The sequence below is a fragment of the Eumetopias jubatus genome, unplaced genomic scaffold (assembly GCF_037043125.1).
Source record: "Eumetopias jubatus isolate StellerSeaLion01/CBP00866 unplaced genomic scaffold, mEumJub1_p1.0 scaffold_47, whole genome shotgun sequence".
NCBI classification, from domain to species: Eukaryota; Metazoa; Chordata; class Mammalia; order Carnivora; family Otariidae; genus Eumetopias; species Eumetopias jubatus.
The window spans coordinates 1,413,154-1,440,472 of record NW_028274853.1 but is presented as its reverse complement, the minus strand read 5'-3'; the positions used below and the strand labels follow the sequence as shown (position 1 = coordinate 1,440,472).

Sequence of the window (27,319 nt, the reverse complement as noted above, 5' to 3'; positions counted from 1 at the left end):
ACGTGGAAAAATTCACTTCACGGTCCAACGTGCTAACGACGGAAAAGCCGGGGGTGGGCGGGGGAAGTGCTTCCTCCTGATTGGTTCGAAGGGCCTCATTCTAATTGGTTGGAAGGACCTATCCTGATTGGTTGGTATTGGCAGGCAATTCAGGCAGCTCATTGGTGCTATTTGGAGCTAGGTTCCCCCTTATATATAGCCTGCATGGTGCTCTTGCTCTGTGGGACAAGCGGATTAACGGTAACAGGAAACAGAAGTCCACTGGCTACATTAGTGTTTTTCACCTGGGGTTTGTTCCAGTAGTCCCTCACTGTCTCAACCCCACGCTAAATGCAAAGGCCCTGAGAAGCCGGGGAGCAGGTGGCATAAAGACCGTAACAAGGACGAGAGAAGACTATATTCCAACTCAGCAGGTGGACAGGAAGTAAGAAGGGACGAATTCCTCTTTCCTTCCTCGTTTTGTTCTATTTACACCCTCAAAGGATTGGATGATGCCCACACACACTGGAGAGGGCAACCTACTTTTCCGAGTCCACCAGTTCGAATGCTCATCTCATCTGGAAAAAGCCTCACAGACACACCCAGGAATAATGTTTAATCTGGGCACCCTTTGGTACATAAAATGAATCATCACAGGCAGGTAACTGTATCTATTTTTTCCTTCTTTGATAATATTTGAATTGTTTCCAGAATTTTTGAATTTGGGAGTTTTAAACCTTTCATTTGTACGTATATTAGAAATTGAAATGTTTATTTGGATTTTGCAGATTTGTTAAAATATTTAAGAAAACATTTATTACTAGGTCTGGCACATAAGTTTTTCTTTATTTAAAAATAGTTTAGGGGTGCCTGGCTGGCTTTAGTAGGTTAAGGGTCTGCCTTGGGCTCAGGTCATGATCCCAGTGATCGAGTCCCGCATCCAGCTCCTTGCTCAGCCGGTAGCCTGCTTCTCCCTCTGCCTGCCGCTGCCCCTGCTTGTGCTTGCTCTCTCTCTCTCTCTCTCTCTCAAATAAATAAATAAAATCTTTTTTTGTTGTTGTTGAGTAGTTTAAGGGGCGCCTGGGTGGCTCAATCGGTTAAAGCGTGTGCCTTCGTCAGGATCAAGCTCCATGTTGGTCTCAGGGAGCCTGCTTCTCCGTCTTTCTCTGCTGCTCCCCCTGCTTGTGCTCTCTCTCTTTCTCTTAAATAAATAAATAAAATCTTTTTTTAACATTTTTTTAAAAAGATTTTATTCATCCATTTGAGAGAGAGAGAGAATGAGAGATAGAAAGTACGAGAGGGAAGAGGGTCAGAGGGAGAAGCAGACTCCCCGCCGAGCAGGGAGCCCGACGCGGGACTCTATCCTGGGACTCCGCAGGATCATGACCTGAGCCGAAGGCAGTCGCTCAACCAACTGAGCCACCCAGGCGCCCATAAATAAATAAAATCTTAAAAAAAAATAAACATCTTAGAAAAACAAGTAGCTTAGGGGCGCCAGGCCAGCTCAGTCGGTGGAGCATGAGGCTCTTGAGCTCCGGGTTGAGTTCAAGCCCCACATTGGCTGCAGACATTACTTAAAAAAAAAAAAATGAAGTAGTTTAATAAAGTCTAAGATTACTTGTTGCAGTGAATGCTGTTCTGTTTTTTTTAAAGATTTATTTATTTAAAAGAAAGTGTGTGCCTGTGAGTGGGGGGAGGGGTGGAGGGAGAGGGAGAGGGAGAATCTCAGACTCCACACTGAGCATGGAACTTGACTCAGGCCTGGATCCCAGGACCCCAGGATCATGACTGAGCCGAAATCAGGAGTCAGATGCTCAACCTACTGAGCCACCCAGGCACCCCTTAATATTATTACTATTTAAGTCTCTAGATCCAGCACTTGAACTTGAACACAGCTCTGTAGTTTTTGCTCTATAATTTTTTTACTTTCTAATTGTTTTCTTCCAATAATAAAACCATCCTTTTATAGAAAAATTAGTACCAGTTCTGTTACAGTGTTACAATGATTATACTAGAAAAATGTCCCATTTCCTAATATCCCTTCTAGCAAGCACGCTGGAAGTTTGTAATGAGATATTTAAAAGTCTCGAAAATCCTAATACTTTTTTGCTAACAGCAGCAGAAAAATGCTTTTCTTAGTTCTCTTCATAACCAACTGTGAATTATGTTAATATAAACTTAAACTGCAGAACATTCAACATTAATTCTCAGTGATCATATTGATCATCAGATTCCAAAAATCAAGAAAGATGCCAACAAAAAAAAAGATTGAATGACTCTTTCTTAATGTGTGTATTAATCATGTATGCTCTACTGTGTCTCTCAGACCACTGATAGTAGTTGGCTGCAGTGGTTGTTGAAATGCGCACATTTCTTGCTAAGGATCCTTGTTTTGCACTCTGATATTTTCTATTCTACTGTGGTAGCCAGTTTCCAAGATAGATTCCAGTGTTCTCAACTGCTGGTATTCACATCCTTGCGTAGTCCTCTCTCACACTCAGTATGATTGAACTGTGCAGCCAGTTGGGTATTATCTAAATGATGGTGTGTGACTTCTGAGGCTTGGTCATGAAGGACATTGTAGTTTCTGCCTTGCTGTCTCTTGGATCACTCTGGGAGAAGCTGGCTCCTGGGTCACGCATGAAGACACCCAAGCAGTCCAATGGAGGGGTCCACATGGTGAGGAACTAAGACATTCTGATAATAGGGCACCCTGTCAAACTTGTGAGTGAGCTATCATTTCAAAAATGTTATAGGGGCGCCTGGGTGGCTCAGTCCGTTGAGCGTCTGCCTTCGGCTCAGGTCATGATCTCCAGGTCCCGGGATCGAGTTCCTGCATTGGGCTTCCTACTCCGCAGGGAGTCTGCTTCTCTCTCTCTCTCTCTCTGTCCCTCTGCCCTTCCCCTCTACTCATTCTCTCTCCCTTAAATAAATAAATAAATAAATAAATAAATAAATATCTTTTAAAAAATGTTATATAATGAATCATACAGTATGTAGTTTTTTGGCTTGGCTTTTTTAACTCAGCATAAATCTCTGTGGTGGGACCACAGCTTTTTCTGTGGTATTCGGCTAGAAGTTTTCTGTCTTGCTAGACTGTCTCTTTCCTGGAACTTTGGCTGTGGAGGGCAGGTTATTGGGGGGGCTTTTTTGGTCTGCACCCACTGACGGGGGCAAAAGCAGGTTGTCTCGGCTTTTTCAGCTCCAAGTCTGAGATTATATGAGACAAAAATAAAACAAAAACAAAACCCCAGGGAACTCACCATCATGTTGTTCCTCAGATTCTAAGTCCTTTAGCCAGTCTGCGTGTCTTTTCCACCTTACAGAGTCTTCTTAGGTTTGTTTTACATGTTTTCAGTCTTAGTGGAAGAAATAGGGAAAATTATGCCTGCTCCATCTTCCTGGAAGTGGAAGTCCCCAGGGCTGCCCGCTTCACTACATGAAAGGAAAATGATTTTTTATGATGTAGCTTTCTGCTTTTTGTCCTTATGGTTTGAATATTTTAGTTGCAGGAGAGAACATGTTGATCTTTATCCATTTGTCCAACAAATAGAAATAAACTAGCTCTTTGAATTGTCCATGTTACTTCTAGTTGTTTTTATACTTACTCGGATGAATTGAGAGAAGTGCATGAGAGAGTCTGGAGGGCCATGAGCAAGCAGTCTTGCTCTGGTTCCTAAGGTATTTTTAGGAACCTCCTACTCAGCAAAAACCTCTTCCACCACTGAATTCTATCCCCAAACTCTGATAAAATGTTTTCTAATTTACAAGTTTAACATGGGCTCTATTGTCTAAGTAAACACAGGGAATGACAGACAGTTCCTACATTCCTTGGCCTTGAATTGTGCTGCCCCTTATGAATGACTGGTCAGTTTGGGGGAACTCAGCCAATACAGTACAGACAGCTTTCTGTAATTTCAGGTAAAGCCTTCAGGTTCATCCTGAGTGGTGCACAGAATGGAAAGTATGTTTGAATTAGCACAGAGCCAAAATTGAACCGGGATCCATTCTTCACACAGGATGTGCAGAAATCCTACCCCACCAGTGCAATGAATTATTACAAGATCAGAATTACCCACTTTTAATATAAAAAGACATCCAAGCTGAGGATAACGTCTTAGACCCCTAATGTCAGTATTTTTACTTGACTTCCTCTTTGCGTTCCCCAAAGGAAAACAGTGTCAACGTTCAACTGGATTGTGGGCTTTTGCCCACAGTCATTTGAACTTCCCTGTCTTTTTCTGCTTTATCTTTGCTTTATTTTTCAGAATATGCATGATCTTTTTTCTGTGATCTCTCTATGCTTTCTATTCATTTAACCTTTTCTATAAGAATACCTCAGTATATCCAGTTTTCCTACCCTTCTCCCAGCCTTCCTAATATCGATTATATCACAGTCACCTAATATTAGTGACAACTATTTTTTATACTGTCTTTTGTACCCAGAGCTACCTTCTTTCAGTAGTAACTGCAAAAGAAGCCAGAGAACAAACTGTCCTTGTTCTTCCGAGGTAATTTTAAGGCTTTTGTTGCGAGTGCTAGTCTTGTTCCACCTAACCCACTTTCTTTCCTTTTTTCTATTTCACATGGGTATTTACTTGTCTTGCTTATCAAGATCTGGTTATTCCTACACCTATGCGGTGTAACTTTGATCTGTTTATTTCTAGAACCTTGAATTTTTCTTGGCAGTTGGTATCTCAGATTCCCTTGGCTAAACTGATCTGTTTCCCAACCTGAGTCTTACTCAAGGCCAAGAGTTTGTGGAATCTTTACTGTCTGATTGCTAGGCTTTGGCTTATTTTTGAACATCCACCTCAGTGACTAGCTTTGGGTCACTTAAAGTGTTTCTGCTCTTCACCCTTCCTCACATAATCACATATGGCAACTTTGTGAAATGTGAACTCCTTTTTGTCACACTTGAACTTATGACCCTATCCAACTCTCTCCAGGCCTATGTTTACACTTGGAAAATTTGACTTTCCACATACAATTGATTATGAAACCCTGTCAATTTTGTGTTCTAGAAATTTCTAGAACCTGCTCCCTCAGAAGACTGCTTCAGCTGCAAATTAACAGAAACACAATTCAAGCTAGCTTTTCAAAAAAAGGAAACTTATTCTTTATTACTAGAAAAGTCTAGAGATTAATTAAAGTTAATTAGACCCATATACTCAAAACAGTGTCATCAGGAACCTTCCTCTCTGGTTCCTTCTGTTCAGCTTCACTCTTGGGCAAGCAGAATTTTTTTTTTTTTTTTTTTGCTTTTTAAAACTTTATTTCAACATAACTATGCTTACAGAAATACATTCATATTGGTTAATAGAATGCAATTTAAGTTTAACTTATCCTACACAATTTGGACCAGAGACTTGGTGCATGGTTTAAGCTTAAAAAAAAAAAGGATTTGCAATCTGGTTTATTTTTCATCTATTACAAATGTATGTAAAAGATCCTCCCATCAAATGCTGCTAAAGCAGGCAGCAAGAACCTTGAAATAGTTTGGTTTGTCTCGGAAAAACAACACGTATTGCACTGTAAAAGTTTATAAAATTGGTACAACAAAACATTGTTGTAATGTTTCAATGCCAGTTTACAAAGATCAGTTAACTAATGGATGTTGAAAAAAGGGTGGGGAGAGCTTATGTACACAAATGAAAATGTAAAAGCTATCGATTTAGTTAAAATTGCATGTAGATTGCAAGTCTACACAAACCAAGATTCAGATAATTTATTGAATCGCAAGCAGAATTTTTCATGGTGGGAAAGATGGTGCTCTGCAGCTCCAGGCTCACACAGTGCTTACAGACATGCCTCTGGGTAAGGAAATTGGGGGACTGGGGTGCAGGGGTGGGAAGGAGACTGACTTTGGCAGGATTTGAACTTTTTTACCTTGTGCTGATTAAATAAGTGCACCAATAGATCATTACAAATTGTATTACAAATTGGAAATTCAATCCGTAGAGATATGAGCTAAGTAGAAATAATAAAAATCCTGTTAATTAGGGAGAAGGTGAAAAGGTGAGGACAGCAGTATCAAATACTGCCCAGGGTACAAGCAGGTGAAGAACTGAAAAGTGTCAACTGGTTTCAACAACATGGAGGTCAGTGATGAGTTTGACAAGGGGAAGTTTGTTGGGACAAATAGCCAGAATGTGGTGGGTTGTGAAATGAAGGGGAGCAGAAAGGAAGGGAGCACGTAGGAGGGGAAGTATTGGAAGACTGATGGGAAGGAGCCAGCGGAGTGAGGCAGTTTGAAGATACAGGATAGAGTAAGGCACTTGAGAAGTCATAAGAGGTAGGCCACTTCTTCCTCTGAAACAGGAGGGAAGAAACGAAGATTCATACATAGATAGATTTGTGTTATTGTTCTGGTGGCAGGAATTTGAGGGGGTCCTTTTGATGACTTTTGTTTCTCTATGAAAACAGAAGTCTGATTGCCTCAGATTGCCTGCTGAGTGATTCTGCAGGGCTGAGTGGGGAGGGATGTGTGTGTGGCAGAATTCAGAAGTTTGAGAAGAATAGAGAAGATTTTTATCTATGTTACAGAGATGTGGAGAATAGAAAAGTAAGACAACTAGAAAAACATAATTCTGTAGTTTCTTTTCAGTGCTGAGAGCCCATTTGAGGTTGATGACCATAAAACTATAGTAGCTTCCATCTACTTGACTGTGATTTTTCTCCAGCAAAGCTCATGGGACAGTTGGAGGAGGTGGGGAGTTGGTGTTACCCAGGGTCAAAAGGACAATGGGACAATGGAATTTAAAGCTGTCTTCTTAATGTATATAGTCTGTTCTGCCTTCTTTGACAACATTTTCCGCTTCTTCCCTAGATATTCATCTGATCAAATAATGCTTGTCATTTTTATTTTCTGAGAAAATTATATATTTTTAAAATTTTATTTATTTATTTGAGAGAGAGAGAGAATGAGAGATAGATAGCATGAGAGGGAAGAGGGCCAGAGGGAGAAGCAGACTCCCCGCTGAGCAGGGAGCCTGATGCGGGACTCTATCCCGGGACTCCAGGATCATGACCTGAGCCCAAGGCAGTCACCTAACCAACTGAGCCACCCAGGCGTCCCGGAAATTATATATTTCATATATATTTTTTAAAGTTTTAGCATGAAGTTGTAGACAGTATTTTGTAAAGAAAAAAATCTTCCAGATCTATCATTATAGCCTTATTTCATTCCTTACTTTCTGTATGTATTTGCTCTTTTTTCTTGATTAGCTAGAGGTTTTTTTGTTCCTCAGAGAACCCATTCTTAGATTTTTTTCAGTTCCACTCTTAAGCCACCTTTAATGTTGTCCGGCCTCTTCCTGTTCCTGTGTTAGACAGCTGCTGTGGGGGAAGGACACATTTCACCCATGCTCGTACCTCTCATAACAGTGGACTCTGATGTCTTCCACAACCTTGGGGTTCAATTCATTTTTATGGGAATGGCTTAAATTTTAATGTGTGATTATTTTCCTTTAGACTCTGTAAAAGAAACTTAGGGACTTCATTAAATTTGCCCTAGTTTTTTGGTTTAGGATTAAACGTATGGTTTTTCCACTTCTAACAAATTAGTGGAAAATTTTACACATTTTATAGGTTAAAGGACTACTTACTGTGGCAACGTGGGAAAGGGAGGAGATACCAAAAAGCTCTATTTTATGGTTTCTGAAATTGGAATTAAGAGATGATGTTTAAATTGTTATCCATCTATCAACTTGGTGGCTTTGGGTATGACTTGAGTGCAGAGTATGAGGTGGTGTGTGTACAACAGAACTGAAGAGGTGAATTTTCCTTCTGCAAAGATGTTTGGTAGAATGTTAGTGAGTGGGTGGGACAATGGGCATCCGGGCATTCTTGTACACTGCATGCAGAAGTGAATATCATTATGGCCTGCATGAAAAGCCATTTGGCAACATCAAAAGCCTTACATATGTGCATATTTATATGTCCCAGAAATACTGCTGCCAAGAAAGTATCCTGTGGCAGTACTATAGACAAGAGGGCAAAGATACATGTATATACGTATTTACTGCATTACTGTTTTGAGTAGAAAATGGAAACTGAAAATTTTGAATCGTAGTGATTTGTATAGATTGTAATATAGCTATATAATAGCTGGCTTATTATCTAAAAACAAGAATGTGTGTGTGTAAATATATATATGTAATTATAATATACATAGTTTCCATTTAAAAACCTGGAAAGGGGTTTTAGTCAAGGTAGCAGCAGGATACAGATGGCACACTCAACTTGAGTAATGTGAGAGAGTTCAATATCAGGATTATTCACAAGGTGTAGGCAGGCTATAGAGAAACAACAAGGTATGGGATAGAACCTGGAGCTGGTGAGGGTGTGGAGGATAGGTTCTTACCACCTGCAGGTCTGCCTGAAGGGGCTGGAGGAAGGGGCTGTGAGGCAGGGAGAGCTATGTGGAAACACCTTTTGACAGGATTGATGACTTTTTCTAAAGGCGTGTAGCCTTCCCACAGCAACTGTACAGTGTGGGTGCTAGGGAGTGAGTGTCTTGGCCTCTCCTTCCACCCCCTACTCTTAACCAGTGTTCTTCATTCACTGAGCTCAAGCAGAAATCAGGCTGCAAAGGGATTGTCTCCTAAGGCACAGAGCAGGGTGGCAGGATTGAGAGGGGATCTGGAGGGGCAAATAGAAAACATCCAGGTCAACAGAGGTATGCCACTATGTTAATAGAGGTTGTCCTGGGCAGTGGGATTATGGGTTGATTTTTTGAAAATGAACACATATGACTTGTGTAATTTTTTTAAAAGTTTAAAAGGTTTTTTTTCTTCCCATAGGCATAGTTTATCTTAAATCATCTGAAAATTAGGAACTTGCTTTGCCAAAATTCAGTTGTTTTGTACCTACACAGCTGAATGCCCTCTCTTAACCCTTAGCCCTTACTTACTTAAAAATATCTTCAGAGTTTCTTTAGTTAGAAAACAAAAAGTTTGCCTGATTCCCCAATGTTAGCATTTGGGGGTGGGGTGGGGAATTGGATTTATTTGGGAATTCTGATTGCCTCTTGATGAAACTCTTGGGACCACTGTGACATTTAATGTCATTATATATAAAAGCAGCCTGAGTTTCTCAGAAGAAAGGAGCTTTAAAAAACACAATCTAATTCTATAATCCTGATAGAATATAGAATTTAGTTGGGTTAATAGCATCATTAAAGCATTCTTTTCTTTTTAAAGGTATGGGTCTCACCTTTATTTTTTTTTAAGATTTGTTTATTTATTTGATAGAGAGAGACAGAGAGAGAGAGAGAGAGCATGAGCTGGGGGAGGGGCAGAGGGAGAGGGAGAAGCCGACTCCTGGCTGAGCAGGGAGCCCAGTGCAGGGCTCCATCCCAGGATCCTGGGATCCCATGACGTGAGCGGAAGGCAGACACTTAACCAACTAAGCCACCCAGGTGCCCCACATTATTCTTGAAATGAATTTGTTAGGCCAGTTTAAGATAAAATAGCCTACATTATGTCCTTCAGTGGCATATAAGGAAACATTTATATTATTGTTTTGTGAATACTGTTCCCCCATGGAGCAGCTTTAATATATACTAATTTTCTTCCTTTATTTTGAGAGCTTAGGACCTTGATAATAATGTATAATTATTCTAAAAATGTTGATATTGCCTATAGTTAACTAAAAAATGAGCAATGTCTTCGAAAGGTCTACCTTCAAGGGAAAGTGTTCTGTATAATTGACCCAACTATGCATTGTTAAACTTTCTCCTCTTTTTCTCAGCTATTGCTTTTTTCTTTATTGGCACAGTTTTTTAAATTACATTTTCTATTAGTGCCTTTTCTGGGGAAAAGATGGGAGTATGTGTATGGCATGTAAAGATGTCATCTTTCAAAACCAGTGATTAAAAAAAAAGCTTAAAGTCAGCCAGAGAAGAAAAAAGACATCGTATTAATTTCCTATAGCGGCTAACAAATTACCTGAGGAGCTTAAAGCAACCCAAATTTATTATCCTAGAGTTTTGTAGGTCAGAAGTCTGACATGGGTCTGACTGGGCTAAAAACAAGGTATCACCAAGGGCTGCATTCCTTCCTTTCTGGAAGTTATAGGAAAGACCTGGCTTCCTTGTCTCTTTCAGTGTCTAGAGGCCACTCATGTTCCTTGGCTTATGGCCCCTTCCTCCATCTTCAAACCCAGCACTAAGCATCTCTGTGATCTTTCTTCCATAGTTACATTTCTTTTTCTCACTGTATTCTGCCTCTCTCTTCCACTTTTAAAAACCCTTGTGGTTAGATTAAACTCACACAGATAATGCAGGATAATTTCCCTATTTTAAGGTCATCTGATTAACAACCTTTACTCTATCTGCAAATTTAATTACCTTTTGCATCTAACCTAACATATTCATAGGTCTCATGAATTAGAACATGAGTATTTCTGAGAACCATTTTTTCTGCTGACCGTAGTCCATTTTTCTGTCCCCCAAGTATATCTGTCCCACATGTAAAATACATTCATCCCATCTCAAATCTCCAGTTACAGCATCAACACAAAGTAAAGAATTTCATCTAAATCTCATTAGCTCAAAAGTCCCAAATCTCATCATTTAAATCAGGTATGGCTGATTTTTTTGTTTTTTTTTTTTTGCTTACCTCATACATATTACAAACAGAGGAAACAAGATAAAGATAACCGTAGATTTCTCATCTGACACAATACAAGTGAGAAAATAGTGGAGCAACCTATTTTCAAGTAGTGAGGGGAAAAAATTGCCCGTCTAGTATTCTATACCCAGCAAAAATATACTTATTTTATTCAATTGAAAAGAAGGTAGAAAAAGAGGAAAAAGGGAAAAAGAACAGATGGACCATATAGAAAAAAACAGTAATGTGATAGACTCTAACTTAACCACATCGTTGATGGCATTAAATGTAAATGGTCTGAGCACTCTAATTGTAAGGCACAGATGATCATTTTGAATAAAAGCAAAACTCAATAATATACTGCTTACAAGAAACACAGTTGAAATATAAAGACACAAATAGGTAAAAAGTAACAAATGGGAAAAGATATTTCATGCTGATATTAATTATATAAAAGCTGGAATGGTTATTGATAGCAAACAAAGTAGATTTAAGAACAGTTACTGTTAGTAGGGATGAAGAATGTGATTTCATAATGATAAAAGACTCAGAGTATCATGAGGCAAAACAATCCAGAACATTTATACAGCTAGCAGAAATTCAAAATACAAGAAACACAAACTGATGGGACATCAAGGAGTAGACAAATGCACAATTATAGTCAGAAATTTAAAAACCTTTCAATGATTGATAGACTAGACAGAAAATAAACAAGGACGTGAAAGACTTGAACAATCCTATTAACAAACTTCAACTAATTGACATTTTAGAAAACCCCATCCAAAAACAGCAGAATGCATATTCTTTTCATATGCAATAGATCATTTACCAAGATAGACCATATCTTGGGGTATAGAACATGTTTAAATGAGTTTAAAGGTTTTCTCTGTGGGAAACAGAACGCCACAACGACCACTGGTGCATGTTCGCTCAGACTCCTAGATCTCTGAGAAAACTCGAGATTGCAGGGTTAAAAATAACCCAAAAGGATCAGAGTGAAATGCCCTTGGGATGTGTGTGGTCAGTTCTAAAGTCCGCAGCAGCAGATGTTTAGTAGGTAGGAAGCCAGCTGCAAACAGCAGGCTGGGCACTCCTTCCCCCTCTTTGTTCCCTCGTCCCTGTAAACACTGCACTCCCCTCTTTGTTCCTTTATTCTGTTTTAAAGATTCTTATGTGCCTGACTAATCCTGTGTACATGGAGGAATGTGCCTTACTACGCCCCTGCTGTGGAAGGTATATAAGAGTATGGAAAATAAACCTCGGCACCTCGGGCTGTTTGTTCGGGGTGCCCTGTGCCTCACTGTACTGTCATCTCTTTTTCTCAGTTCCTTCGCTGCCCCAGGTCCCCGACTCTCAGAGGTCGACATTTCGTGTCATAAAAACATATCTTCTCTGGTCACTATGGAGTTAAGTTAGGCATCAATAACCAAAAGATCTCTGGAAACTAAAGAACACATTTCTAAATTCTAGATAACCCATTGGAACAAAGAAGAAATCAAAAGAAAAATATAACTATTTTGAAGTGAATTAAAAGGGAAACAGAACACACCAAGATGTGTAGGATACTGCTGCTGAAGTAGTACTTAGTGGGACAGTTAGAGTACCAAGTGCCTACATTAGAAAAGAAGAAAAGTCTCAGAAGATCTCAGCTTCCCCTTAGGAAACTAGAAAAAGGAAGAGCAGATTATACCTAAAATAGAAGAAAAGAGGGTAGAAATAAATGAAATAGAAAACAAAAACAGGAGAGAAAAGTCAAGGAAACCAACAGCTGAGTGTTTGAAGAAAACAAAGTAATCAACTTCTAGTCAGAGTGATCAAGAAAAAAAAGAGACAAGACACAAACTACCCATATCAGGAATGAGAGAGGAAATCAGTCTGTCTTACAGCTATGTAAAGGATAAAAAACTATTTCAAACAACTTTAGGCCAGTAAGTTTAGCAACATAGATGAAATGGAAGAATTCCTTGAGAGATGCAAACTACTAAAGCTCTCTCAAGAGAAATAGATTACTTGAATAGTCTTATATCTATTAAAGAAATTGAGTAACTCAGATAATAAGAGAAAAAAACTATAGACACATATCTCATTAACATATATGCAAAAGTTCTAAGTAAAATTTTGGCAAATCAAAATTTTGGCAAATCAAATTTGGTATATTGTTGAATTTGATTTTGGCAAATCAAATTCAACAATATACAAAAAGCATACATTGTGACCAATGGAGTTTATCCTAAGGGTGTAAGATTGGTTTAACATTTGAAAATCAACTGATAAAAATCAGCATATCGGGGCACCTGGGTAGCTCAGTCGGTTAAGCGTCTGCCTTCAGCACAGGTCATGATCTCAGTGTCCTGGGATCAAGTCCCGCTCAGGCTCCCTGCTCCATGGGGAGCCTGCTTCTCCCTCTCATTCTGCCCGTCCCCCTACTCGTGCTCTCTCTCTGTCAAATAAATAAAATCTTTTTAAAAATCAGCCTGTTAACAAACTAAAAAAGAAAAATCGTATGTCCATCTCATTAGATACATGAACAGTATTGGACAAAGCCCAACACCTATTCCTGATAAAAACTCAGCCAACTAGGACTATAAAGGCACTTCTTCAACCTGATAAAGACAATCCATGAAAAATCTAGAGCTAACATCATACTTAATGGGCAGAGAATTAATGCACTCCTTCTAAAATGAGGAACAAGGAAAGGATGTGTGTTTTCATCATTTCTATTCAATATAATGTTGAATTATGTTGAAGGTATAGCCAGTGCAACTGGCAAGAGGAAGAAAAGGCGTCCAGGTTAGAAAGGAAGAAGTAAAACTATTTTTTTGGCAGATGACATGCAGAAAACCTTGTGGATTCTACAAATATGATACTAAATGTGATTTTATCAAGGTTGCAGAACATAAACTATTCAATTAGATTGTTACAATATATTAAATAACATGTACGGTATATCATAATTGTATTTCTATACACTAGTGATAAACAATTGGAAATTGAAATAATATTTATATAGCATAAAAATATAAAATACTTAAGGATAAATCTGACAAAAGATGCCCAACACCTATATGCTGGAAACTACAAAATATTACTGAGCGAGTTAAAGACCTAAATGAAGAGGTGTACCCTGTTATGTATAGGAAGATTCAAAATTGTTAAGACGTCAAGTGTCCCCAAATTGATATTTAGATTCAGTGCAATCTCAATAAAGATCTTAGCACATCTCTTTATAGAAATTAATGAATCGATTCTAAAGTTCATAAGGAAATGCTAAGAATAAAAAAAGCAAAAACAAAAAGTTCATGAGTTAATATGACCTTTGTTCAAGGGTAATTATGGAGCTGCAGTAATCAAGATGGTGTGGTCTTAGGGTAAAAATAGAGGAATAAATCAATGTAACGGAGTAGAAAGTCCAGAAATATACCCACATTTTTAAGACAATTGATTTTGACAAAGGTGTAAAGGCAATTCAGTGGTGAAAAATCTTTTAATCAAATGGTTCTGGAATAATGGAATATCTAAATGCAAAAAATAAACCCTTCATCAATACTTTATACCATGTATAAAAATTAACTCAAGATAGATATAAATCTTGGGGCATCAGAGTAACTTAGCTGGTTAAGCCTCCGACTCCTGATTTTGGCTCAGGTCAAGATCTCAGCGTTGTGAGACTGAGCCCCAGGTCAGACTCCATGCTGGGCCTGGAGCCTGTTTAAGATTCTCTCTCTCCTGGATGAAAGACCTAAATATGAGATAGGAATCCATCAAAATCCTCGAGGAGAACACAGGCAGCAACCTCTTTGACCTTGGCCGTAGCAACTTCTCGCTAGACACATCTCCAGAGGCAAGGGAAACAAAAGCAAAAATGAACTGTTGGGACGGCATTAGGATAAAAAGCTTTTGCACAGCAAAGGAAACAACAACAATAACAAAAACTAAAAGGGAACCTACAGAATGGGAGAAGATATTTGCAAATGACAAATATCTCGACAGATAAAAAGCTAGTATCCAAAATCTATAAAGAACTAATCAAATTCAACACCCCCAAAATAAAAAATCCAATCAAGAAATGGGCAGAAGGCATGAATAGACATTTCTCCAAAGAAGACACACAAATGTAAAACAGACACATGAAAAAATGTTCAACATCACTCAGCATCAGGGAAATACAAATCAAAACCACAATGAGATACCACCTCACACCTGTCAGAATGGGTAAAATTAATAACTCCGGAAACAGCAGATGTTGGCAAGGATGTGGAGAAAGGGGAACCCTCTTACATTATTGGTGGGAATGCAAACTGGTGCAGCCACTCTGGAAAAGAGTATGGAGGTCTGCAAAAAGTTAAAAATAGAACTACCCTACAACCCAGCAATTGCACTACTAGGTCTTTATCCAAAGGATACAAAAATAGTGAAAATCTTCGTGACTGTGGCTTAGGTAAAGATTCCATGCATATGAAAACGATCTGCAAGAAAACTTGGTAAATTAGACTTCATTAAAATTAGAAACTGCTTTTCAAAGACACTATAAGAGAATGAAATGAGAAACCAAAGAGTGGGAGAAAATATCTTCAAAGCCTACATCTGATAAAAGATACATAATCCAGTTTAAAAACAGGTAAAAGATTTGAACAGAGACATACCAAAAATATATTCATATATAAAATAAACATATTAAAAGATGCTCAACATCATTATTCATCAAGGAAATGCAAATTAAAACTACAGTGAATACCACCACACACCTTTTAGAATGGTTAGAATGAAAAAGACTGACCCCATCAAGAGTTGAGGATGTAGAGGAACCAGAACTGATATATGTAAAATGGGAATGTAGGTGAGTACAACTAGTTTGGCGACTAGTTAGGCAGTTTTAAAAATGCTAAACATACTCTTACCATATGACCTGGTCATTTTGCTCCTAGGTGTTTACCTAAGAGGAAAGAGAGCTTGTGCCTATACATAGACTTGAATATGGTTGTTCTTAGCAGTTTTATTTATAATAGCCCCAAACTAGAAACAATCCAGATATCCCTCAATAGGTGAATAAATAAATTGTGTTATATCTACGCAGTGGAATACTAAGATATAAAAGGGAGCGATGAGTACAACACAGGTGTATCTCAAAATAAATATGATGAGTGAAAAAAGCAAGACATAAATCATACCACTTACATAAAATTCTAGGAGGTGCAAAGAAATTTAATGTAATACGGTGCCCTGATGAACATAGGGGAAGGGAAGGAAAAATAAGATAAAAACGGAGGCAAATCATAAGAGACTCTTAACTCTAGGGAACAAACAGGGCTGCTGGAGGGGAGGTGGGTGGGGAGATGGGGTAATTGGGTGATGGGCATTAAGGAGGGCACTGGATGTAGTGAGGAGTGAGTGTTTTATGCAACTGATGAATCACTAAATATTACCCTTGAAATTGTATACTATATGTTAACTAACTTGAATTTAAATAAAATCTAAAAAAAAATAAAGTGATACAGTGCAGATCCATGGCTGCTTAGAGATGAGGGAGATAGGGCTAGTGAGGGACAGGAATAGAGAATACAAATAGGAATGAGGAAAAATTGTGCATGCCTATAAATATATGTTAAAACTTGCCAAATTGTACATTTATATATAATCGGTTTATTGTATCATATGGCAATAAGAGGTTATGTTCATTGTTAAATAAGATTGTTTTTTTCCCACAGAAGATGCTATATTCATTTGTTATTTGTTCAACTGATAATGGGTTATGATTGTGATAAAAAATGCTTGGAATATGTTTTGAGCTAATTTTTATATGTAAAATGTTAGTTTGGGAGAACACAAAAGTTCACGAGACCATCTTTTTTCATTGTTTCCCTTTGAGTGAAATACAGCAGTCTTACTATGCAATTATCTTTTGGTTATTATCCATGGAGTGTTAGCCAAGCGTTCTAGACCAACCACAAATTTCAAAATCTTTTTTCTTTCAATGTTATAAATAATAGTGATAAACACTTTCCAATGGTCACTTTGACAGAATGTGAAGACACCTGAAATTGGTTCATTATCTTCTCTGACTTGTCCCCTTTCACATCCTCAGCAGGCGGCATGTGCATGTCACAGAATTCTAAAAAGCAAGCACACTGAGGTGGTATTTGGGCTGTTTGGGTTCCTGGCAATCCCATGATGTTTTTATTCACACACAAAGGGGGTCCTGAATCACTTAATTGCAAAATCAACTGATAATCAAGATTATCCTGGGTGGGCCTGACTTATTCAGGTAAGAGCCCTTAAAAAGGAGGGTCTAGGCCCTCCTTAAGGTAAGACACTCTCCCCCTTGTTGGCTTTGAATAAATAAACTTAACAAAGCAAGTGGCCATGTTGGAGAAGCCCATGTGGCAAAGAGCTGTGAGTGACTTTTTAGGAGCTGAGGGTGGCCTTCAGGAAGAAACTAAAACCTTCAGTCCTGTAGCTGCAGGGAAGCGAATTCTGCCAACAACATAAGGGAGCTTGGAAGTGGCTCTTTCCCCTATGGAGCCTCTGGTGACTCAGCTGACACTTGGATTGCAATTTGGTGAGGCCTGGAAGCAGAGGACTCAGCTAAGCTCAGCTTCTACTCTATTGAAACTGTGAGCTAATAAATTGTGTTGTTTTAAGCTGCTAAGTCTGTGGTAACTTGTTACACAGAGATGGGAAACTCATACAGTCCCCTTATCTCTATTTTCTTCTAATTTTTTTTTTCTTGTTTCAGCTAGCATGGCCTTTGTGAATGAAAATTTTGACAGTATTTCTCTTCCTGCTTAAAATCCTACAGTAGCTTCCTATGGCCTAAAAGATGAGGTCTAAACTTGCCACAGGTGTTAAGAGTCTTCATGATGGGCACTCACCTGACTTTTCCTCCTTCCCATGCTTCCCTTATGTACACCCTATGCTTTTATCATCAAAACCACCATTATCAAACACTCTTTCACTCCCATTCCTTTGCATATGTCCTTTGTCTTTGGTTTACTTATCTTCTCCACCCTTTGGTAAGCATTAGGGTTATTCTCTTACCCCTGGGTAGATAGTAGGATGGCACTTCCGTTCCCCATCAAAGCTAGGTGTGACCATGTGACTTGCTTTAGCAAATGAAAACAGAGCATTGGTGACACATTTGTTAGAGATAGAGACTTGGAGAGCCAGTGCAATATTTACGACATCCCCTTCTGCGTAGAGCAACTGGTGATGCTCCAGATGGTGGAAGCTCCGTCAGTCTGGGTCCCAGAGTGAGAAGACATGAAGAGCCCCCAAGCTAACCTGATGGGTTTTGTGAACAGTTATAAATCTTTTTACAAATCAACAAGATTTGGGGGGTTTTGTGTCCTGTGGTCTATCTTACATTATACTGACTGATACATCCCTCCTTCTTGTGGACATATATATCCTATAGGACTCAGCTCAATTGTCTGGCCTATCTAGATAGAGCGAAAGGGCTTTCTTTTCTGTGTTCCAACAATATACCTCTTTATCTCTTTAGTATCTATCTCATAGATTGTTGTGAAGATTACTTGAGTAAACATATAAGGTGCTTATTAACAGTGACTGGCACACTGCAAGTGCTCAAAAAGGATTAGCTGTTATTATTTTATGGCACTTCCCTTGATTGCAATTACCTTTTAAATGTTTGTCTTCTTTTAGACTGTGCTCATTTGGAGGGCAAGGACTATGTTCTCTTTCATTGTTATATCATAGACACCTGGTCCAGTGCCTAGAACATGATAAATGTATATTTAATATATACCAGAAATCCCTATTTCTAAGTTCCTTCATTTGGAAATGTAGTGCCAATGTGTATTTGGTTACCATAAGTCTTAGTGTGAATAAGAAAGTTATGGTTTTCATAGCTATTGAACAATGAGGAACAGTTACTAGACTACACTGAAGATTGGAGTAAACTTGAATTCAGTCTGTGACCTTGGAGAAGTTATTTAACCCTTTATTTAACCCTTTAAGCTTCTTTTTCCTCATTTGTAAAATGGATACCTACCTACCTCATGTGGGTGTTATAAGGAATTAATTAAGTAATTTTTGTAAAATAACACAGTGCTTGGCACGTAGGGAAACATTTATTTATGATTTTTTAATGGCTTGACTTACATATATTGTGAAATAATTAACGCAATATCTTTCGTTAGTATCCATCAGATGGATATAATAAAAAAAAACAAAAAAGAAAAAAAATTTTTCTTATTTGTTATCACCTTTGTTTTTGTTTTCACCTTTGACTTTTCCCTGAACTATTTGTTTAGGTATCTGTTTCCAAAAGTACGAGTCTAATACTTTCCTCTTTCTTTTTCTTTTTCTTTTTTTTTTTTTAAAGATTTTATTTATTTGGCAGAGAGAGACACAGCGAGAGAGGGAACACAAGCAGGGGGAGTGGGAGAGGGAGAAGCAGGCTCTCTGCAGAGCAAGGAGCCCGATGCAGGGCTCAGATCCCAGGACGCTGGGATCATGACCTGAGCCGAAGGCAGACGCTTAACGACTGAGCCACCCAGGTACCCCTTTCCTCTTTATTTTTCATAGAAATGATTGGATAATAAATAACTTTTACCACACACCTTGAGTTTCACACTCTAATTGCAAGTAACATAAAATAATACGGCGTATATTTAACCGTTTGAATTAAAAATGACACCAGATGTTTCTACTGTCATTGTATAAGAAATTCACTAATGTACTTAGCATTCTCAATGTAATAAAATTCTATAAAGAAAACTGTGCTTGTCCAAAGAGATGTTATAAGTGAAAAGCACATCTTACATATCTTTCCTGCCAATATCACAATTACACCGTTTCTATCTCAAAGAACCAAGTATTATCTGTATTAAATCTAGATGTACCATTTTTTACAGATCCTTGCATCTTTAAAGGTAGCTGCCAAAAATACTCTCAGTGGGTAATCTTTAACTCATTCTAGAAAGCCTGTTCAATTCTTTTCAGATGAAATTGCAATCTAGTTAAAACTAAGTGTCCCTTTAGAAACAGAATAGAAGAGTGAAGAAGATTAAAAAAGAAAACGGTCCCAAAATGTGACTCATTCCTCTGGTTTGAGGTTTTAAAGAGACATGCAAGGGAGAGCAGAATATAGATTTTCATTTCGTGGTGAGTAAAAAATTACCTTAGTGGTAAAGTGGATACCGTTTTGCATGAAATACTGCAATTTCTTGAAAGAGTAATCTAAAAACTTATTTGGATTGTTGTTAGCAAAGTTCACACCAAGTTTCTTCAATACATAGCTCCTAATCTTTTCCCAGACTTTTTGCAGTACTGTAATGGTAGAATGAAGAAAATATTTTGATACTAGAAAAGATTTCCTCTGCATTGTAATGGAACCCCCAATTATCACAGTCCATTATTCTAGCAAGGTTTGTATTGTGAACTCTTAGTCCTTTTTTCTTTCATATACCATGTTCCAAAATTAATTGCAATACTCTGAAATGTTAATTGTGGTTAATGAGCATTTGGAGTTGATTTGTTTCTTATAAAACATTTTAAAAGTTAGAAGTATCCTTAAATGGTTGGGCCAGTTTTTCATTCACCTAACTTTTAGAAGAAATTGAACTACTTTGTTTCACCACCTCTTACAACTTTTCTGTGACACAGATTTTTTTTTTGTAAAGTAGAAATAGTTTATTGCTGGGCACCTGGGTGGCTCAGTCGTTAAGCGTTTGCCTTCGGCTCAGGTCATGATCCCAGAGTCCTGGGATTGAGCCCCACATCGGGCTCCCTGCTCGGCGGGAGGCCTGCTTCTCCCTCTCCCACTCCCCCTGCTTGTGTTCCCTCTCTCGCTGTGTCTCTCTCTGTCAAATAAATAAAATCTTTTAAAAAAAATAGTTTATTGCTACCGTAATCAAAAGTGATACGATGGATATTTGAAAAATAGGATTCTTATAAATTCTTAACTAAAATGATTTAGTGAAAACTTTTGTTTATGGTTCTGTTATTTTCATATCAGGAAATTTCCAGATTAGGAAATTCATATGTAGAATTGGTAATTATATATTTATTTGAATACGTAATAGCACTTGATTATAGTGTTAACTGTCACCAATATAGTCTGGTGCCATAGAGGTTAATATCAAATATTTAAGAATCTAATTTTTTTTGTAAGATTTTATTTATTATTTATTTATTTTGTAAGACAGAGACACAGTGAAAGAGGGAACACAAGCAGGGGGAGTGGGAGATGGAGAAGCAGGCTTCCCACGGAGCAGAGAGCCCGATGTGGGGCTCGATCCCAGTGGGGCTCGATCCCAGGACCCTGGGATCATGACCTGAGCTGAAGGCAGACGCTTAACGACTGAGTCACCCAGGTGCCCCTAAGAATCTAATTGTTAACAAGTAATGATGTGACAGCTTGTGTTTATAGCACTTACTGTACTCATCTAAGCAACAAAATAACAAAAGCAATTTCTTCTAGGGTGCAATATTTACTTTTCTATAAAAGTAAATACTGCATAAGAAGAGTCATTTGGAAAAGGCTTTTATGAACAAAACATGCCATGTTTCAGCTTTCTAATTTATAATAACATCTGCATTTTCAGACGTATAATTGTCAGTCATGAAAAAGCACCATATCTTTTAAAAATTTTTTATTAACATATAATGTGTTATTTGTTTCAGGGGTACAGGTCTGCGATTCATCAGTCTTACACAATTCACAGCGCTCACCATAGCACATACCCTCCCCAGTGTCCATCACCCAGCCACCCCGTCCCTCCCACCCCCCACCACTCCAGCAACCCTCAGTTTGTTTCCTGAGGTTAAGAGTCTCTTATGGTTTGTCTCCCTTCTAGTTTCGTCTTGTTTCGTTTTTTCCCTCCCTTCCCCTATGATCCTCTGTTTTGTTTCTCAAATTCCTCTATCAGTGAGATCATATGATACTTGTCTTTCTCTGATTGACTTATTTCGCTCAGCATAATACCCTCTAGTTCCATCCACATCATTGCAAATGGCAAGATTTCATTTTTTTGATGGCTGAGTAGTATTCCATTGTATATATATACCACATCTTCTTTATCCATTCATCTGTTGATGGACAGCTAGACTCTTTCCATAGTTTGGCTATTGTGGACATTGCTGCTATAAACATTGGGGTGCATGTGCCCCTTCGGATCCCTACATTTGTATCTTTGTGGTAAATACCCAGTAGAAAAAGCACTGTATTTTAATATGGGAAAAAGGTCATCGCTGCTGTCACAACAATCCGTCAATTAGGGTAGTGTGGGTCATGTGCTTGGGTTTGGAAATCAGACAGACCTGGGCTTCTTCCTTGGTTTCTCCTTCTTGCAGTGTGGAACAGGCAAGTGCCTCAGTGTCTCTCAGGTTTGTCACTTCTAAAGTGGCAATGTTAGCATCTATCTCCAAAGGTTGCTGGGAGGTTTAAATAAACCCTTGTCGAACATATTGCCTGGTACAGGGTAAGCACTTAATGCCTATCACTATTATTATTACAAGTGTAGTACTTTATACTTTACACTTTACAAAGTACTTTCACATACAGTCTCTCATTTGAGATAATTAGTTCCTGGATGACGGTACAAATTTTATCACAGAAAGAACTACGTGCAAATATTTAATAAGCATGATTGCTATTGGATTTGTTCAGATGGAAAAGCAGCAGATTACATTCCCTTTGCTTTGATGTAAGATCACAATATGTTAAAGGTACTCTTTTTTTTTTTACTTAAATTGCACCTGACTTCAAATCGTTTAAAGACACAATTTCATTCATTCACCCTTGCCAGCCTTTATCCCACATAGCTATCTTTTATCCCCACTTTATATTGAGGGAAGAGAAATGTGAAAAAACTTCCTGAGGCCAGAGGGCAGTCAGCTGTATAACCAGCCGTCACCAGATGATGGAATACTCAGAATACACTATCTTCTGCTCTGGCGCTGGACGAATCCTGAAATTTTCAAATCTTGCTGGTAAGCATTTGAATGCACAGAAATGAAAAGCAAGACACCAAAACAGTGGTGGTGTGAATGAAGCCTGATATCCAGTCTTGTCCATTTATGCCTTTCATCTTCTCAGTGATCAGCAAGTGTTAAACCCATGTTAAAAAGTACCCTGTAACCTCCGACCTTAAGAAGATGAACAATGGTGTGGGGAGCAGTTAAAGGCCCCGTTATACAGGAGTAATTTTTTTTTTTTTACGAGATTTCCAGAAAGTACTCACATTTCACCCACAGGTTGAGAATTTTGTTCTCTCTTGGTCTGTGTGGAGTTAGGTTCTTGCCAGAAGGAAGCAGGGAAGTATTAGTAATAGTCTCAGAATAACCTGTGAGGACACTGTGCTGTAGGGGTATTTCTAGAGACAGAGGACAATGGCTGCCATTCTCTCACCCCGAAGCGTGCTGGGGATAGGAGTGGCCAGTTTGCATACTCAGCAAAGGTTACAGTTGAGCTTGTTGACAAATTTCAGTTTGTTCCTGGGGAAAAACTGTTCTAAGAGCCTTGTGGGAAAACAGGACATATGTGGAGCCACTGTTATTCCATTCCGATTTCAGCACATTGCTATTTATGAATGGCTTCCTTTTAATTAGGTGTTTAATTTAAAACAGAACTAGTGACTATAACAACCCCCAAAGCACAAACTTGGAACATTAACCATTTGATGGTGGGGGCAGGGGTTCAAAAAGTCTTTCAATCATAAGGTTATAATTGATTGTGCAGCACATGAAAGAATTCTTTATTATTTTACAGGATAATTAAGAGAACATGGAAAACAGCTTCCCCTGCTAAATAAACCGAATTTGTTTCTCAGAATTACATTTTTTTTTTTTGGTAAAAATTTGTACCTCAATGAGCATTTATTTTTAATTTTTGAGTGGGGGTAAATTAGAAGGGATCTTTAATTTGGGTATAAGTATTTTTAAATTTCTTGTTCCTTTGCAGGTAGTTTCTAAATCTAAAGCCATGAGGAAGGACAAAAGCAAATGGAAAGGGACATTACATTATTAATGGTCACAGGAACAAAAGTGCACTAAACTGAGTCATCAGTAAATTACTATAACCCCAGGACTCTAACACCCTTAAGGAAAAACATGGCATGCAGGGCAAATAATGCTTTAAGGATTTATTTAACAATTTTCTCCCCAGATGAAAATTAAAAGTGTTTCATGGAGTCATTTTGAGATAATCTCAGAAGTATTAGCAAAAAGGAACTGGTCTTTTTTATACTTAATGGGGGAAAATGTTCGTATTTTAGAATAGCATTCTGTGATTATTTTTAATGGGAAAATAAAATATAGGTGACTTCTCCAGGAATCAGTATCCTCTTTTCTCCATCCGTGGTGTTTTGCAGGCTGATTAATTTGCAGAGGTTGGGTTTGACTGCTGCTGAAGTAGAAAGTGTTATAGATTCTCTGTTATTCTTCACTCCACTTGGCTGAGGTCTATGGTTCTATCTCTATGTATTTATCTACCTTTCCACATGGTGCTTAGCACTGTAGCTCTGGGCCTCTCCTAAATATATTGTGAAAATCTATTGTACTGAACTCTCAAGTCTCTTGCTGTGAATAGGTAACTACTCTGCGTGCTGCCACCCCCCCCCCACCCCCCAGAAGAGCTGTTCTGTTAGGTAAAGGTAAATGAGCCAGACAGAAACAGGCATTTAGAAAACAGCTTTGTGTGTATACGAAGGATGTATCCAGTTAAGTTTTGAAAGCGAAAAGGGGAGGCACTGAAGGTCATACAATTTATATAATTCTTCTAGCAATTAAATGATGACAGAGGCAACTTGCTCAACATTGAACGTGTGGTATTCATAAATGGTTGAAAGAGGAGCTCGGTATCTCCAGTCTCTGACACTCTGGCACACTTTCCCAGTTACGGTTATCCCAGATACAGATTTTTTTCTGTTTCTGGTGAATGGCTAATTCCATGAACTATATCATCAATATTCTCTACATCACCTCTTTTCAAAAGTTTGAGAGAAATAAAGCATAAAAAAAGGGTTGGTGTTTTTTTGTCTAGCCTAGCCAGAAATGTTTCTGACAGATCACTTCTTTAATCAAGTATTTCTCTATATTTGAAATATTTCAACTTTAAATAGCTGAATTATTGAAAGTCCTCTCACTTTTAAGTGTAGGTATCTTGAAGTTGTGTGAATGTGTGTGTTGAAAAAAAACTGGGTAACGTTTGTATAGCTTCAAAGGTTAAGTTGATTTAAATACAGACTGAATCAAGTATAATATAAAAGCCTTTCAATATACTTGATCCATTTTTTATGTACTTATTGTACAGCTTATTAGAGTGACCATCAAAACTGCATTAAAAATGCAAACTAAAGTCATGCCATTTAGAAGGATAACTTGATGATAAGCTAAATATATCTCTTAGTCAGGAAGAGACTGATGCCTTAGTAATTATGGTGATCTATAAATAATGAAAAATTTAAAAATTCCTCAATTGGGGTTGTTGAAAATAATAATTTATAATATTTAATTCATTGCATTTTCTGAAAAATATAGCATTAAGTATTTTGATATAAAGTCTACATATAAAATACTCTGAATTCTTTCCCAGAAGCAAATCCAGAATCATATTGGTGAATAAACACCATTATTGCTTCAGTAAACAGCTACTTAAGAAATCTGCTCCCAATTAACCTTATAGACAAATGAAAAGCCATCTTCTAAAAATGGACACATTTGTTTCTGTAAATATGTGAATTCCTTAGCATTTCTACAATGTTGAAATAAACTGTTTTCCATCTGTATGTATAGATCAGAGTTGGGAGCAATCTCTCTGTCCCTTACAAACAGCCTTGACTGCCTACTCTGAGTTCAAAACTGCCTTAAAATGTGTCATTTTTTGGGAAGCCAGGGCAAAAATGAACTATTGGGATTTCATCAAGATAAAAAGCTTTTGCACAGCAAAAGAAACAGTCCACAAAACCAAAAGACAACCGACAGAATGGGAGAAAATATTTGCAAATGACATATCAGATAAAGGGCTAGTATCCAAAATCTATAAAGAAGTTATCAAACTCAACACCCAAAGAACAAATAATCCAATCAAGAAATGGGCAGAAGACATGAACAGACATTTCTCCAAAGAAGACATCCAAACGGCCAACAGGCACATGAAAAAGTGCTCAACATCGCTCGGCATCAGGGAAATCCAAATCAAAACCTCAATGAGATACCACCTCACACCCGTCAGAATGGCTAAAATTAACAAGTCAGGGAACGACAGATGTTGGCGGGGATGTGGAGAAAGGGGAACCCTCCTACACTGTTGGTGGGAATGCAAGCTGGTGCAACCCCTCTGGAAAACAGTATGGAGGTTCCTCAAACAGTTGAAATTAGAGCTACCGTTCGATCCAGCAATTGCACTACTGGGTATTTACCACAAAGATACAAATGTAGGGACCCGAAGGGGTACGTGCACCCCAATGTTTATAGCAGCAATGTCCACCATAGCCAAACTGTGGAAAGAGCCAAGATGCCCATCGACAGATGAATGGATAGAGAAGATGTGGTATATATACACAATGGAATATTATGCAGCCATCAAAAGGAATGAGATCTTGCCATTTGCAACGACGTGGATGGAACTGGAGGGTGTTATGCTGAGTGAAATAAGTCAATCAGAGAAAGACATGTATCACATGACCTCACTGATATGAGGAATTCTTAATCTCAGGAAAGAAACTGAGTGTTACTGGAGTGGTTGGGGGTGGGAGGGATGGGGTGGCTGGGTGATAGACATTGGGGAGGGTATGTGCTACGGTGAGCGCTGTGAATTGTGCAAGACTGTTGAATCACAGATCTGTACTTCTGAAACAAATAACGCAACATATTTTAAGAAAAAAGAAGAAGAAGAAGCTAACAGGAGAGGAAGAAAAGGGGAGTATGTCAGAGGGGGAGATGAACCATGAGAGATGATGGACTCTGAAAAACAAACTGAGGGTTCTAGAGGGGAGGGGGGTAGGGGGATGGGTTAGCCTGGTGATGGGTATTGAGGAGGGCACGTTCTGCATGGAGCACTGGGTGTTATGAACAAACAATGAATCATGGAACACTGCACCAAAAACTAATGATGTAATATATGGTGATTAACATAACAATAAAAAATTTAAAAAAAATGTCATTTTTTGGTATACAAAAGGCATTCTAAAATTGTATTATGCAGTTATTGTGCTGAAAGAATGACCCTTGCCATGCTTTGTTTACTGAATGTCAAATTTTCATTTGTATTACAGCTGTGCACCATAGCAGTTTCGGTTTTGTATGAAGGGCAACTAATGCACAAAACAGTCAAACCACAGAGCAGTAATTAGTCTGGAAAAGATCAAAGTGTGCTCTTCTAAATCCAGCCAATTTGCTCTGGGTGTACAAAACCAATAGTCTTTCTTTTGCTAAGGTCTCTTATTAATTTTTGCTTTCGTTTGTTGCAGAGCAGCTGCTTTACTGTCAATCCAACATCCTGCTTTAAAAAAAATCCATTTTGATGCCACAAATGCAATTTCAATGGGTTTAGGAATAATAACCAGCTTTTTTTTCATGCCACTTCTAGGAGATAGAAACTTGAAATGAAAGTTTTTAGCATCTGTAAAGTGAAAGAAAGCAACATAAGGCAGAGCCCTGTTTGGAATCGTTGCTCTAGAAAGAGCTGAAGCAGTGTGATCTGTAAGTACTTCTGCTTTTAGTGCTTTTAACCAGCTCTACCCTTATCACTATATGTTTATTGCTCT

At 38.2% G+C, this 27,319-nt stretch overlaps 2 long non-coding RNA genes across 3 annotated transcripts in view; one reads left to right on the top strand and one right to left on the bottom strand.

Annotated features, from left to right (window-relative positions):
• The window catches only part of LOC148161875 (uncharacterized), a 146,159-nt gene that overhangs the window by 23,648 nt on the left and 95,192 nt on the right, over positions 1–27,319 (bottom strand). The window lies entirely within an intron of this gene.
• On the top strand, positions 235–27,237 carry LOC148161876 (uncharacterized). Its single transcript, XR_015767315.1, has 3 exons — positions 235–640; positions 22,405–22,544; positions 27,142–27,237. It is a non-coding gene; the product is annotated as an uncharacterized LOC148161876 (long non-coding RNA).